Source organism: Lynx canadensis, chromosome C1 (assembly GCF_007474595.2).
Source record: "Lynx canadensis isolate LIC74 chromosome C1, mLynCan4.pri.v2, whole genome shotgun sequence".
Taxonomy (NCBI): domain Eukaryota; kingdom Metazoa; phylum Chordata; class Mammalia; order Carnivora; family Felidae; genus Lynx; species Lynx canadensis.
In genome coordinates, this window is record NC_044310.1 from 150122325 (window position 1) to 150136447 (window position 14123).

Sequence of the window (14123 nt, forward strand, 5' to 3'; positions counted from 1 at the left end):
CTCTAACTTTCTTTGTGACTTTGAGGATTTACCCTCTCCTGTTTCCTCATCTGTAATAAAAAGGAAATGGAACATATGGTGTCTCAGGACATTTCCAGCTCTAAAATTTTATAACAAAGAAAAATGTCTGTGGTGCCTATGCTGCCTTCCATTTGCATGTAAAACTCGATGTTTTGCTCCAAGTGGCCTGAGAAGAATACACGCATTTGTGGAGCATTTCCCCAGTGTGCTAGAACATGGACTCATCCACATGAACAGGGCACCTCAGCTCCCAAGGAGAAAGCTGAATTAAGAGACTTTTTTGCTTCACCTTTTTCATTAGTCCCTGAGATGATGCTCTGGCATCCAGCATAAACTTTATTATTACCAGGCTTCATCCATGTGACCTCTGAAGGCCTTGAAACAAAGACAACCACCCTCAAGTCTAGTCATTACCTGCTGTTTATAAATATGCCGCTTAGGTTGAAAAATGCCTTCTTAAAAGCCAAAAAAAAAAAAAAAAGCGCCATTTATCAAATGAACTTTAAAATTCTCTTGCATGAAAATGTGTTTCATACAAAAATATTTTTGTGTTTACAATTTCCGGATTTTTGTTAAAATGCCCTAACTATTCAAGAAAAAGTATCTTTGATTCAGAAGGAAGTCAGGGCTATAGTCATGGGTGGTTTACAGAACATTTTCTGGTAGTCTTTACTTCATTTCAATATCTTGCCACGATTGGCTGTTGAGAGCTACAAATAAGGAAGTCTTCAATTTAGGGGATTTCTCAGTGGAAGTTCCCAGTTCAACACAAGGGAGAGCTCAGGACAGTTTGGGCGGGATTGCTAGAGTCTGCAGATAAAGTTTCCAGACTCTGTAACTGCCTACGTCTTTCAAGAGCACTACTCTGTGAAGGAAGACTTCTAACTTGGAAAAGAGATAAGCCAAACTTGGGTTGTTCCTACCAATTCTCAACTAGCAAGGTGGACTGGATGTCTTAGACTGAAGCGTTGCAGATTTGTTCCGCTCTTGCTTCTGCAAAGTGAGTAATTTATGACATGATTCGATAATGCCTTGTATTCATTGTCATAACTGGAAATTTGGCCTTTAAAAAATAGGGCCCCTAGCCGAGACCAAGGAAAATTTTTGAAAATACTGTGCTCTTTTTACATTCCTCTCAACTTTTAAGAGCAAATGTATGTCTCTACTTGAAATAATTTTTTTAAGTTTATATCTGGAATATAGATCTTCTCCAATGAGTGGTTTTTATAACATAATGTAAGACTTGAAAGATATGTATTTGGCATATGTTAAGGTATAATTAGCTTACTAGATTTAAAAGTAAAATAATACTGTATATATTTGTACTTCTGGGGAGCTAAATTCTTAAAGATCACTTCTGGCCTGATCCAGTGTGTCCATTCAAAAATTAACTCAAGTTTAGTATTTTTTCATCTCCTAAGAAACATATGCTAATGAATATTTTTTTACAGTAAAATATTAACCTTATAGACAACTTTGCATTTCCTATCTTAAAACATTTAAGAGTTCACCATTACGGTAATCCAGGCTTATTTGATTACCAATTGGCTGTTATATTCACTATCAAAAATGAATATTTAAGGATTGTGTACTATTTCTTTAAGTTTTTTCTTAAGGATAGTCCTAGGAAAAGTTGATAGTTTGGACAGATTAAACATCAGAAATCATTATTAGCATCAATAGCTGCCATTTATTGAATGTCTGCTAGAGAAAAAGTTACAGGATCTTCCAGCTAGTAAGTGGCAGACCCAGGGCTTAAACCTGAGCCCTGAGGTTCAGGGCTGGACCTGACTGAGGTTCCTGCAAGCAGCTAGTAGGGCCCTACGGCCAACATCCAGTTATTTCCTTAAACACTTGTGACAGCGAAAGACATGGCCAAGTGGAAACTTTTAAATACATTCGTTAAATTCTGCCAAGAAAAAACAGTTCTAGCTGGAATTTCATGGAACTTAGGCACTAATTGAAGGAAAAGACCATCCTTACAATACAGAACCTTCCTGTCTGCACACATTATTTTTCTTTCCGTATATTAAGGCCTTGGGAAACATACAGGTTCTTTGTTTATTACCAAATGTATTCCAATATATTTTATCGTTTTTGTGTGTAGAGTTAGGGACACTATTGGAGAGGGATGTTCTTTCCGCTGTATTTTCTAACTAATTACTGCTATCATTTAGGAGAGTTCTTTATTTCGTATTTTTATCTTGTATCCAGCTATTATATTGTTCTTCTATTTGTTCTAAATTAGTTAGGTAATTCATATGTGATGCCTGTTTAGGAAAAATATAATTTTTTCTCCTCTTTTTTTTTTTTTTTTTTTTTTTTTTTTTCTCTCCAAAACTTCTAGAACAGTGTTTAATAACAGAGGAGATAGCAGCTAACCATGTCTTGTTCTGATCTCAGTGGGAATTTCCCTAGTGGTTAACATTAAGAATGACGATGGCTGTTGGTTTGAGATAAATACATTTATCATGAAAACCAAGTAACTACCAAATCTACTTCTCATTCTATTTTAGTAAAGGTGTGTCAGTACTTCATGTTAAACAAATTCAATGTAATTTTGGTATTATTATAGACAACTCTATGTCTCTATACTCTTTAAAGTATATAGTGCTCTGCTGTTACACAATATGGTAATTGCATTATTTAAAATTTCTATGTTATCAGGGCACTTGGGTGGCTCAGTCAGTCAAGCTTCTGATTCTTGATTTCAGCTCAGGTTGTGATCTCATGGTTTGTGAGTTCAAGCCCCACATCAGGCTCTGTGCTGACAGTGTGAATCCCTGCTTGAGATTCTCTCTCTCTCTCTCTCCCTCTCTCCCTGCCCCTCCCCTGCTTGCACTCTGTCTCTCAAAACGGATAAATAAACTTAAAAAAACATGTTATAAAAAATCATGCCTCCATCATAAAGGTAGATTTATAATATAAAGCATATTTAGTTATTGCTTTAGTTAAAATAATAAATTAGTTGATCAAAATGAACCAAGCCAAACCTACACATTTCCTCATTTTCTCTTTATCCACATGCTTAGATGCCTCTCCTCTATTATTTTGGCTTCACAATTTAGTTCGCAGCTCAAATTAACAGAAAAGAATGAAAACAATGTAGCATAGCCAAGGAACCCTATCCAGGCAGAGTAACCAGATACTCAAACAAAGCAGCTGTTCCTACAGCTTTGTGCAAAAAAGCTTTCTCCTTATTATGACTGAGCTAGTTGTAAGCCACAACTCTGTTATAACCAACAGTGGTGTGCAAAGTATGTGTCCAAATTAATTAATTTTATGACTGCTTTGGTTTCTGTGTCTCCCTCTCTCTCTGTTTCTCCCCCACTCATGCTCTGTCTCTGTTTCTCAAAATAAATAAATGTTAAAAAAATCAAATTAATTTTATGCCAATTTATATTAAGAAAATGTATGCCAAAAGAGAATTATCTGGGGGTGCCTGGGTGGCTCAGGTGGTTAAGTGTCTGCTTTGGCTTAGGTCACGATCTCGTGGTTCATGGGCTCGAGCCCCACATAGGGCTCTGTGCTAACAGCTCAGAGCTTGGAGACTGCTTTGAATTCTGTGTCTCCCTCTCTCTGCCCTTCCCCAACTCGTGCTCTGTTTCTCTCTCTTAAAAAATAAGCATAAAAAAATTTTTTTAATAGAAATTAAAAAAAAAGAAATATCTGTAATTTACTGAGAACTTTTGCTTTCATTTTCACAAGTGAAATGAATCTGTATTTTTATTTTCTGATAAAAATACCAAAGTTTTCTATGTTCTAAAAAGGTTTAATGAGAGTTTTCTGTTCCTTGAAATATTTAAAGAGCAAATCTTCACACTGTTTATCTTTGGCACCCACTTTTGGATGTAGTTCTTTAAAAGCTTTCTGATATTTTCTATGGTTATTGATATTGTTGGATTTTATGCTGTTTTTTTCACGCAGTTTAGGTTGCTTATAAATGATCCTTGTCATCAAATTTTTCAAAGGTATTACCATACACAGTATTCTCGTACTTTTTCATAATCTCCACAATCATGTAGATAACGCTTTTTCATTACCAATTTTGTTTATTTATGATTTCAAAGGTTTTTTTTTTTAATGTTTATTTAAGAGAGAGAATACATGGGCATGAGCGGGAGAGGAACAGAGAGAGAGAGGGAGACAGAGGATCCAAAGCAGGTTCCGAGCTGACAGCAGAGAGCCTGATGCATGGCTCAAACTCGTAAACTGTGAGATCATTACTTAAGCCGAAGTCAGATGCTTAAATGACTGAGCCACCCAGGCCCCTCATTATTTTAAGTTTTCAAAATAAGTTTGCAGTTTTGTGTCCTCTTTGATCCAAGAATTATTTAGGACAACGAAGTCTTTTTTCAGTTAATAGATTTTGTTTGTTTAGAACAGTTTTCGATTTAGAGAAATGTTGAGCAAACACAACAGTTTCCATACACCACCCTATCACCCAGTGTCCCCGGTTATTAACATCTTACATTAGTATGGTACATTAAGGAACCAGTATTCGTACATTTTTCTTAACTCAATGCATAGTTTATTCAGATTTTCTTATTTTCTCCCTTTTTGAAAAATTGAGGTAAAAGCCACATAACATAAAATTAAACTTTACAAAGTGAAAAATTCAGTGGCATTGACTACATTCACAAGGTTGTGCAACCAACCACTTCTATCCAGTGTTAAAACATTTTTATTACCCCAAAAGAAAACTCTGTTGTCCATTAAGCAGTGCTCTGCTTTTCTTGCTCCTCTCAACCTCTGGCAATCCATGTTCTGTCTCTATGGATGGACCTGTTCTGGATATTTCGTATGAGTGAAATCATGTAACATGTGACTTTTTCTGACTGGCTTCTTTCATTTAACATAATGTTTTCAAGATTCATCCATGCTGTAGCATGTGTCAGTACTTCATTCCTTTTATGGCCAAGCAATATTCTATCATATGTATATACCTCAATTTGTTTATCCATTCATGTATTGTTGAGTAGGATAGTAGGGCTACTTTCACTTTATGGCTATTGTAAATAGTGCTGCTATGACTATGCATTTACATGTATATGTTTGAGTACCTGTTTTCAATTCTTCCTGAGTATATACCAAGCAGTGAAATTGTGCAGTCATATGGTAATTCTCTTTAACTTTTTAAGGAGCAACCAAACTCACTTATTAGCTCTAATAGCTTTCTTGTGGATTCCTCAGGATATTTTCTGTATATAAAATAATGCCATCTGTAAATATAAATATTTTTGCTTCTTTCTAATTTACATGCCTTTTATTTCTTTTTCTCGTTTAATCCCTCTAGCTGAAACTTTCAGGACAATGTTGAATAGTAGTGGTGAAAGAAAACATCCTTGTCTTTTCCTGATCTCAGGGGGAAAACTTCTGGTCTTTCATCATTGAGTATGATGTTAGCTATGGGTTTTCATAAATTCTCTTTTTTGTGTTGTAGAAGTTCCCTTCTATTCCTAGTTTTCTAAGTCTTTTTTTTTATTCATGAAAGGATGTTAGTTTTGTTAAATGCCTTTTCTGCATCAGTAGAGAGCATCATGTAGGGTGTTTTTCCTTTATTCGATAATGTAGTGTATTTCATTGATTTTTTTTCTTTAACCATCTTTGCATTCCAGGGAAAAATCACATTTTATCATGATGCATAATCTATTTAATATGCTATAGAATTCAGTTTACTAGCATTTTGTAGAATCTTAAATCTTTATTCATAAATCATGTTGGTTTTTAGTTTTCTCTTTTTCTGGTGTTTTTGTCTGACTTTGATATCACAGTAATGCTGGCTTCATAAAATGAGTTGGGAAGCATTCCTTCCTCTTATATTTTTTTAAAGCATTTAAGAAGGATAGATGCTAATTCTTTTTAAAGTGTTTGATAGACTTCTCCAGTGAAGAAGACTTTTCTTTGTTGGGAAGTTTTTGATTACTGATTCAATCTCTTTGTTATAGGTCTGTTCAGGTTTTCTGTTTCTTGTAGATTTAGTTTTCATTGTTTGTGTGTTTCTAGGAATTTCTACATTTCAGCTAGATCATCTTATTTGTTAACAGATAGTTGTTTATAGTATTGTCTTATAATCCTTGTTATTTCTATTTGGTTGGTAACAACGTCTCCACTTTCATATCTGACTTTAGTTACTTATTATTCTCTGAAAAAGTTTTGTCAATTTTGCGGTCTTTTCAAAGAACTGACTTAGCCTTCATTGATTCTTTTGTTTTTCTATTCTCTATTTCATTTATCTCTGCTCTAATCTTTATTCTTTCCTCCCTTCTGCTAGCTTTGGGTTTAGTTTGCTTTTTTTTCTAGTTCCTTGAAGTGTGAAGTTAGGTTATTGATTACAGATCTTTCTTCTCTTCTATTGTAGATGTTTACTACTATTAATTTCTCTCTGAGCACTGCTTTCACTCATTCCATAAGTTTTGGTATAGTACAATTTTGTTTTCATTAATCTCTAAGTAAATCTCATTTCCCTTGTGATTTCCTCTTTTGATTGGTTGTTTAAGAATGTGCTGCTTACTTTGCACATATTTGAATTTTCCAGTTTTCCTTCTGTTAATTGGCATCTAGCTTCATTTCATTCTGGTTAGAAAAGATACTTTGTATGGCTTCAATCTTTTTAAATATATTGAGGCTTTTGTATGTGTGTGTGGCCTACCATTTGATTTATCCTGAAGAAGTTTCCATTGAGAGTAATGTGTCTTTTGCTGTTGTCGGGTGGAGTGATCTATAGATGTCTGTTAAGTCTAGTTGCTTAATACTATTATTCAAGTTCTCTCTTTTTTCATCTTCTGTTTTCTACCCATTATTAAAAGTGGTAAAGTAAAAAAAAGCGGTAAGTAGTAAAGTCTCCAACTGTTATTGTAGTACTGTCTGTTTCTCCCTTCAATTCTATCAATATTTGCTTCATATATTTGGGGGATCTATTGTTTGGTGTGTATATGTGCATAATTACTGTATCTTTTTGATTAATGGCCCTTTTGTCAGTGTATAATGTCCTTCTTTGTCTCTTGTAACAGTTTTTGATTTGAAAGCTATTTTGTCTGATGTTAATATAACCACCCCCATCTTTCTTTTGGTTACTGTTTGCATGGAAAATCTTTTTTCCATCATTTTACTTTCAACTTATGTCTTTGGATCTAAAGTAAGTCTCTGGTAGGAACCATATCATTTGATCATGTTACATTATCCATTCTGCTAAGTTTTGCCTTTGGATTAGAAAGATTAATTCATTCATATTTAAAGAAATCACTGATAAGGAAGAACTTATTTCTGCCATTTTGCTATTTGATTTCTGTATGCTTTATACCATTTTTCTGTTCCTCACTTCTTACATTAATGTCTTCTTTTGTGTTTAATTGGTTCTTGGCTTTGTACCACCTTATTCCTTCTCATTTTATTTTATGTATTTTTTTCAATGTTGTCTTAGTGCTTACCATAAGGATTACAATTAGCAACTTAATTTGTAACTACCCAATTTGAATTAATACCAACTTAACTTCAATAATATACAAAAGCTTTACTCCTATACAGCTTAGCTTCTCTCTTATGTTGTTGTAATAACAGATTTTTATCTTTATACACTATGTACACATTAATGTAGATTTATGATTTTTAAAAGCATTCGAATTTTTTAAATCATGTAGGAAATAAAAAGAGGAGTTATAATCATGCTGGCTTTCATATTCACCAATGTAATTGCCTCTGTCAAAGTTTATTTTTTGTAATGCTTTGAATTACTGTCTAGTAGCCTTTTATCTGAGCCTTCAAGACTCCCTTTATCTACTAGCACTGAACTCCTTCAGTCTACTAGCACTGAACTCATTCAGCTTTTGATTATCTCAGAACATCTTAAATTTTCCTTCATTTTTGAAGAATAGTTTTTCTGGATAGAGAATTCTTGGTTGACATCTATTTTTTTTTTTTTAGCACTTTAAATATGTCATCCCACTGCCTTCTGAATTCCATGATTTCAAAGTGAAATTGGCTGTTAATCTCACTGAGGCTCCCTTGTGCATAATGAGTCACTTCTGTCTTACTATTTTCAAGATTCTTTCATCTGTGGCTCTCAATGGTTTGCTTATAATATGCTTTGGTATAGATATCTTTGAGTTTATCCTTCTGGAGTTCACTGAGTATAACATTCAGAGTTTGACAAGAGAGAAAGGGAGGTGAACCATTAGGAGGCTAGTATGATACATTAGAATTGATGGTGTCTTGAACAAAGAGTGGCAATAGAAACAGAAAATGGCTATGAAGACAGTGTTTAACAATGAGGACAGAAAGTATATGCATGCAAGAAATGTTGCAGAGGAGTACTCATATGAGTTACCTTATTGGGGGACTGATTAAATGTCAGGAAGTAAGAGTTTTATATCTTTGTTATATGGGCAATGTTTGCTTTTCATTCTTCCTCTCTTAATGTGAAAAAATAACCATAAAAATTTGAATTCTACTTATAGCCACTTACCATCACATTAAAAAAGAACCTAAAACAATATATGTTCAATTATTATTGTTAAAAGGACATCCTATCTATTATTTCTTATTCCTACATGTAGAAGATAAGAAAATTAGTAAATTAGAACATTTTACTTCCTGCCACTTCTCTTCCACCCACTTGAGTTTTTGTTTCTATAAACAAGAATTTTAGAATACATTCTTATTAAGCTATTTATTTATACTTGCACCTTATGTCTTCAAAGTTACTTTTAATAGCCTCATTATATTTGCTACAGATTTTTACTTAATCCAATAATTAAATTATTTCCAATATTTAGAAATATTTCTTTTATCTCAGAATTTTACCTTTCCTTCTTTTTAAAAGTTTGATTACCTTCTTGACCAACACAAGTGTATCTTCAACTATTTCAGGAAATGGGTGGTATATTTGTGAGCCTTAAAGTATCAAAGAATATCTTTGTTTTCATTTCCTATGTGAATGACAACTTGGGTGGGTATAGACTTTAAAAGTTAAACCTTTCCCATGCAATTATAGATGTTATTCTGTTCAGCTTCTGAAGCTTAATGTTGAAGATAGTCTATTTTTTTCTATTTTTCTTTCTTTGCAAGTAATTTATTTTTTTTCTTCCTGTATTCTTGTTGAATTTTTGCTGTACTTTAGATATAAGAAAACTTCCCTCATCTCTCAAGCCTGAACTCAAGCCTCTCCAGTGTGTTTTCAAAGTACCCTATACTTAACCCGTATTGTAATATTGTAATACCACATTGTGGAGCAATTGCCTGCTTCTTCTATGTGTGTTACCCACAACAGACAGGAAGTTCTTTTAAAGTAGGACTGTGTCTTAGTCATCTTTGTAGCCCCAACTTTTAGCACATAGCAAGCACTCACAAAATATTTGCTGAATAAATAAATTGATAGATCATTTAATATCAAAATTTTATCAGGATATGTCCAAGTGTTTGGTCTCATTCCATTAATTATGTTTCAAAACTTAGAGTCCTTTTCATCTCCAATTGCTTTGGATACATCTTCTGATGTATCTATAGTTGGTATTTCTGTTCCATTTACTCTGATCTTTTCTCCAGGAAGAAGGTAGAGAACTATCTTTCCACTATTCCATTTCATGGTTTTCTTCTGTTTGACCTTTCCATTGACATTTGAGAGAGTTTTTCAAGCTTTTACTCTAATCATTGATTAATATTCTGTAGTATTGATTCCATCCTTGATTATGTTCAAATAATATCTGAATTTTGCCATTGCATGTTTCTATAATCTTAACTTATCCAACTTTGTTGTTATTTCTCCCTGCCTCTTAGCTAGGTCCTTCCTTTTCTTCGTCTAATATCCTGTCTAATATGACATCTCTTTTTTCATAGAAAATGCAAAGCAGATTTTTTCCATTTACTTATGCTTCTGGTAAACCATTTTCCAAAGTGTTCATTTTCTTTGCATTTTGAGAACTCTATTTTCTTCCTTTATACAGCATAATCTTTCAAAATGGATGCTTTGTCTTGTATTTTCTTATTCCCAGCATTCTATAGCCCTTACTAGCCAGATGTATGGATTTTTCTTAGTTCTTCTCATTATCTGCTCGATTTCTATTAGTTCCTCAGCACAGATATAGAGCTGAGAGACAAGAAGACATGCACAAGTCACAGCTACACTTTTGCCTGAAGCTGACATTTATCAATTTTGTCACTATAGGTATTTACCTGAGCCAAAATCCCTTACCCTTATTGCCTAGTTATTTCACTATGAAGAGGAGAATTCCTGGTTAATCAGCAGCAATCACTGGTCTTTTCCTTGATAGGAACCATAGATTAAAAATCGAAGTCTGAGAGAGAGCCCAACACACAGCTCTGTCTGCTCATCCCTTTTCATTATTGGCTTCACATACCCTTAAATATGGAACATTTGTCCACTCTCATTGGGATCATGTTGGTATACTCCAAACCACAGCTCCAAAATGGACAACAGAGAGAAGTATTATTGGGTAATATTTGGGCAAAGAATTGTCCAATACTATGTGAAGGTCCCACATAGTAGTGGGACTTAATTGCTTAGTTGACTAGTAGGTGCCATGAGGCAGATAGTTTTATTACTATTCTTCAGGCCAATTATAACCATTATTATTCTTTATCTTCAAGAAACAAAGGTGATGTCCATTTCAATCCCACGGGTCTTGCAAATGATTGGAAATCCTGTCACATTTTGTTACTAGGATGCTTGTCAATAGGGTTACAGTTTCTCTTTTGACATCTTTTTCTGACTTAGAAAAAGGCACCCCTTTGGGGTATACTCAAGCCCAAGGGGGCAAGGTTTGGCAAGTGACCACCTCTGTCAGCTGGGTGCTCTGTACAGGGGAGAGCCTGCTCAGCCATCCATACATGCTGGATCTGGCCACCAGTTCTTCCTTTCAAAACTATTATGAGTTTTCATATTTCTCTAATTTTTCTTTAGTAATTTAATTTAGAGTCTAAGGCACAAACAGCTAGTCCAGATGTCATCCTAAATCAGAAGTCAACCAGATTCTATTAATAGTGATATTTCACATCAAAGATTTGGCTAAGATCATTGATGCATACCTGGCATTCCAAGTTGTAGTAGGTGTTTATACTGGCAGCTTTCCTTTTCCCTAGATTTATATTCAGAACTCTCAATAAAATATTAAGCAGTTTGAAAATAGAACCTAAAATATATTCAATGAGTATGCAGTTCTCATTTTCCTTTTTTTTAATTTTATTTACTTATTTTTGATAGAGAGAGAGAGAGACAGAGAGAGAGAGAGAGAGAGAGAGAGCAGGAGAGGGGCAGAGAGAGAGGGAGACAGAGGGCAGAGAGTGGGACTCAAACTCATGAACCATGACATCATGACCTGAGCTGATATCAAGAGTCAGGTCCTTACCCTGCTGAGCCACCCAGGTGCCCCCCTTTTTTTCAGTTCTCATTTTCATCCCACTCCACCTCAAAGTCCTGCTTGCTAACCTAAGGTATATAAACATAATATGAATAAAGGAAAATTGTAGGGAAATTATGTCAACCTTTTAAAGGATTAATCCTCAAATAAATGTCTCAACTCAAGTCTTAACCTCAGTAAAACATACTGTATGTCAATTCTAAAAAATTAATCATCATTATAGAAAAAGGAAAATGTTTGAAACTGTTTTAGCATGAAATTCCTCTATCTATCCCAGCATGCATGCATGTTTCATACACTGGAGAAATATGTAGCCATTTCTCTTTATGACTACAATATCATGGAATTCAAAAGAGGAAAAAGTATATTTAAGAAATGTGTATGTTTAATTTTTTCTTCCTTATGCAAATTCTTTAGCATCTCCACGTTCAAAATGCTTATGCATTCTAGGTGTATTATTACATTCCACCATTTCAATTAGAAGTCACCAAGCAGCTCTTTCAATTTACTAAAAAGTTGGATGAGTTGGACTTCATTAAAATTAAAAATTTCTGCTCTGCAAAAGATAATGTGAAGAGAATAAAAACACAAGCCACAGACTGGGACAAAATGCTTGCAAAAGATACATCTGATAAAGGACTGTTAGACAAAATACACAAAGAACTCTAAGTTCAACAACAAGAAAACTAAAAACCCAAATTTTATATTATTTTATTTTATTTTTATTTTTTCAATATATGAAATTTATTGTCAAATTGGTTTCCATACAACACCCAGTGCTCATCCCAAAAGGTGCCCTCCTCAATACCCATCACCCACCCTCCCCGCCCTCCCACCCCCCCCCCCCATCAACCCTCAGTTTGTTCTCAGTTTTTAAGAGTCTCTTATGCTTTGGCTCTCTCTCACTCTAACCTCTTTTTTTTTTTCCTTCCCCTCCCCCATGGGTTTCTGTTAAGTTTCTCAGGATCCACATAAGAGTGAAAACATATGGTATCTGTCTTTCTCTGTATGGCTTATAAAAACCCAAATTTTAAATGGGTCAAAGACCCTAACAGATATCTCACCAGAGAAGATGTATGTATGGATGGCAAATAAGCATATGAAAAGATGCTCCACATCATATGTCATCAAGGAAGTGAAAATTAAAACATAGTGAGATATACTACATGCTTGTTAGGATGGCTGAAATCCAGAACACTGACAACACGAAATGCTGACAGGGATGTGGAGCAACAGGAACTCTCATTCATTGCTGGTGGGCATACATTGCTGGTGGTCCAGTCACTTTGGAACATAGTTTGATAGCTTCCAACAAAACTAAACATACTAAGGGTGCCTGGGTGGCTCAGTTGGTCAAGCGTCCTACTCTTGGTTTCAGCTGAGGTCATGATCTCATGGTTCTTGAGACCGAAACACTGGTTGGGCTCTATGCTGACAGCATGGAGCCTGCTTGGGATTCTCTCTCTCCCTCTCTCTCTCTGCACCCCCCCATAAGTAAGTAAACATTTTTAAAAAACATACTAAAAATATATATGATCCAGCAATTCCACTCCTTTGTATTTACCTAAAGGCGTTGAAAACTTATGTCCACACAAAAACCTGCACACTTATGTTATAGCAGCTTTATTTGTAATCACCAAAAATTGAAAGCAACCAAGATGTCCTTCAGTAGGTTATTGGATAAATAACCTGGCACGCCCAAGCAATGTAATACTATTCAGTGCTAAAAAGAAATAAACAGCCAAGCCATGAAAAGACATGGAAGAAACTGAAATGTTTATTACTAAGTGAAAGGAGTCCATCTGAAAAGGCTATGTACCTTTTTATTCCAACCATATGACATTATAGAAAAGGCAAAACTATGGAGACAGTAAAAAGATTAGTGGTTGCCTGGGACTGGGGGTGGAATGGATGAATAGGTGGAGCACAGAGGATTTTTAGGGCAGTGAAACTACTCTACTATAGTATGATACTATAATGATGGATACATGTCATTATCTATCTGTCCAAAGTCATAGAATGTACAACATGAAGACTGACCCCTAAAATAAACTATGGACTTTGGATGATAATATTACGTTGATGTAGACTCATCAGTTGTGACAAATGTACCACTTGGTGGGAGATGTTGATAATGGAAGAGGCTTATGCATATATTGTACTTTCCACTCAATTTTGCTATAAACCCAAAACTGCCATAAAAAATAAATTCTTTAAAAAAACAGTGTTTTACTGTCATGTTTAACTCAATTACTACTTACTACAGAAACTTTTCAACTGATCACAATGTTATATACAAGATGTTTCTGTTTGTTTAAATGTTTTTTGCAATATATTTTGGCTTTAACTTTTAAAAGTAAGCTCAATATTTAAAAACGCACTGCAACTTGGCAGGCTTTTAAACCCTTGGACTTGCAGGCTTAAGGAAAGTAATGCAAATAACCATGGCTCAGAAGTGTAAGAAGAAAGTGAGGCAACCAGAATCTGATCCTCCTGCTCTAACAAAGAAAAACTACAATCCCAGCGAGCAAGATACTGAGTTCCCATGAGAAGATACCACCTTCTAAGTTATATGGGACCATGTGACCAGAAAAAAGGGAGCTCAAAAATTCCAGAGCTGGGCTTGAGTCTTCAGAATGAAGAAAGAATCACTGACTGAAGACCTGTTCAGGCAGGGCTTGGCCAAGATCCCTAGGACAAGAAAGTTCTCAATTGCAGAAGATTTTG

At 34.7% G+C, this 14123-nt stretch overlaps 1 protein-coding gene across 1 annotated transcript in view; it reads left to right on the forward strand.

The window, feature by feature from the left end:
* Positions 1-829: 829 nt before the first annotated feature.
* The window catches only part of TANK (TRAF family member associated NFKB activator), a 95860-nt gene continuing 82566 nt past the window's right edge, over positions 830-14123 (forward strand). Inside the window, exon 1 of the mRNA XM_030326525.1 lies at positions 830-1021. The gene's annotated coding sequence lies outside the window, so the exon portion shown is untranslated. The remainder of the gene's footprint in view (positions 1022-14123) is intronic.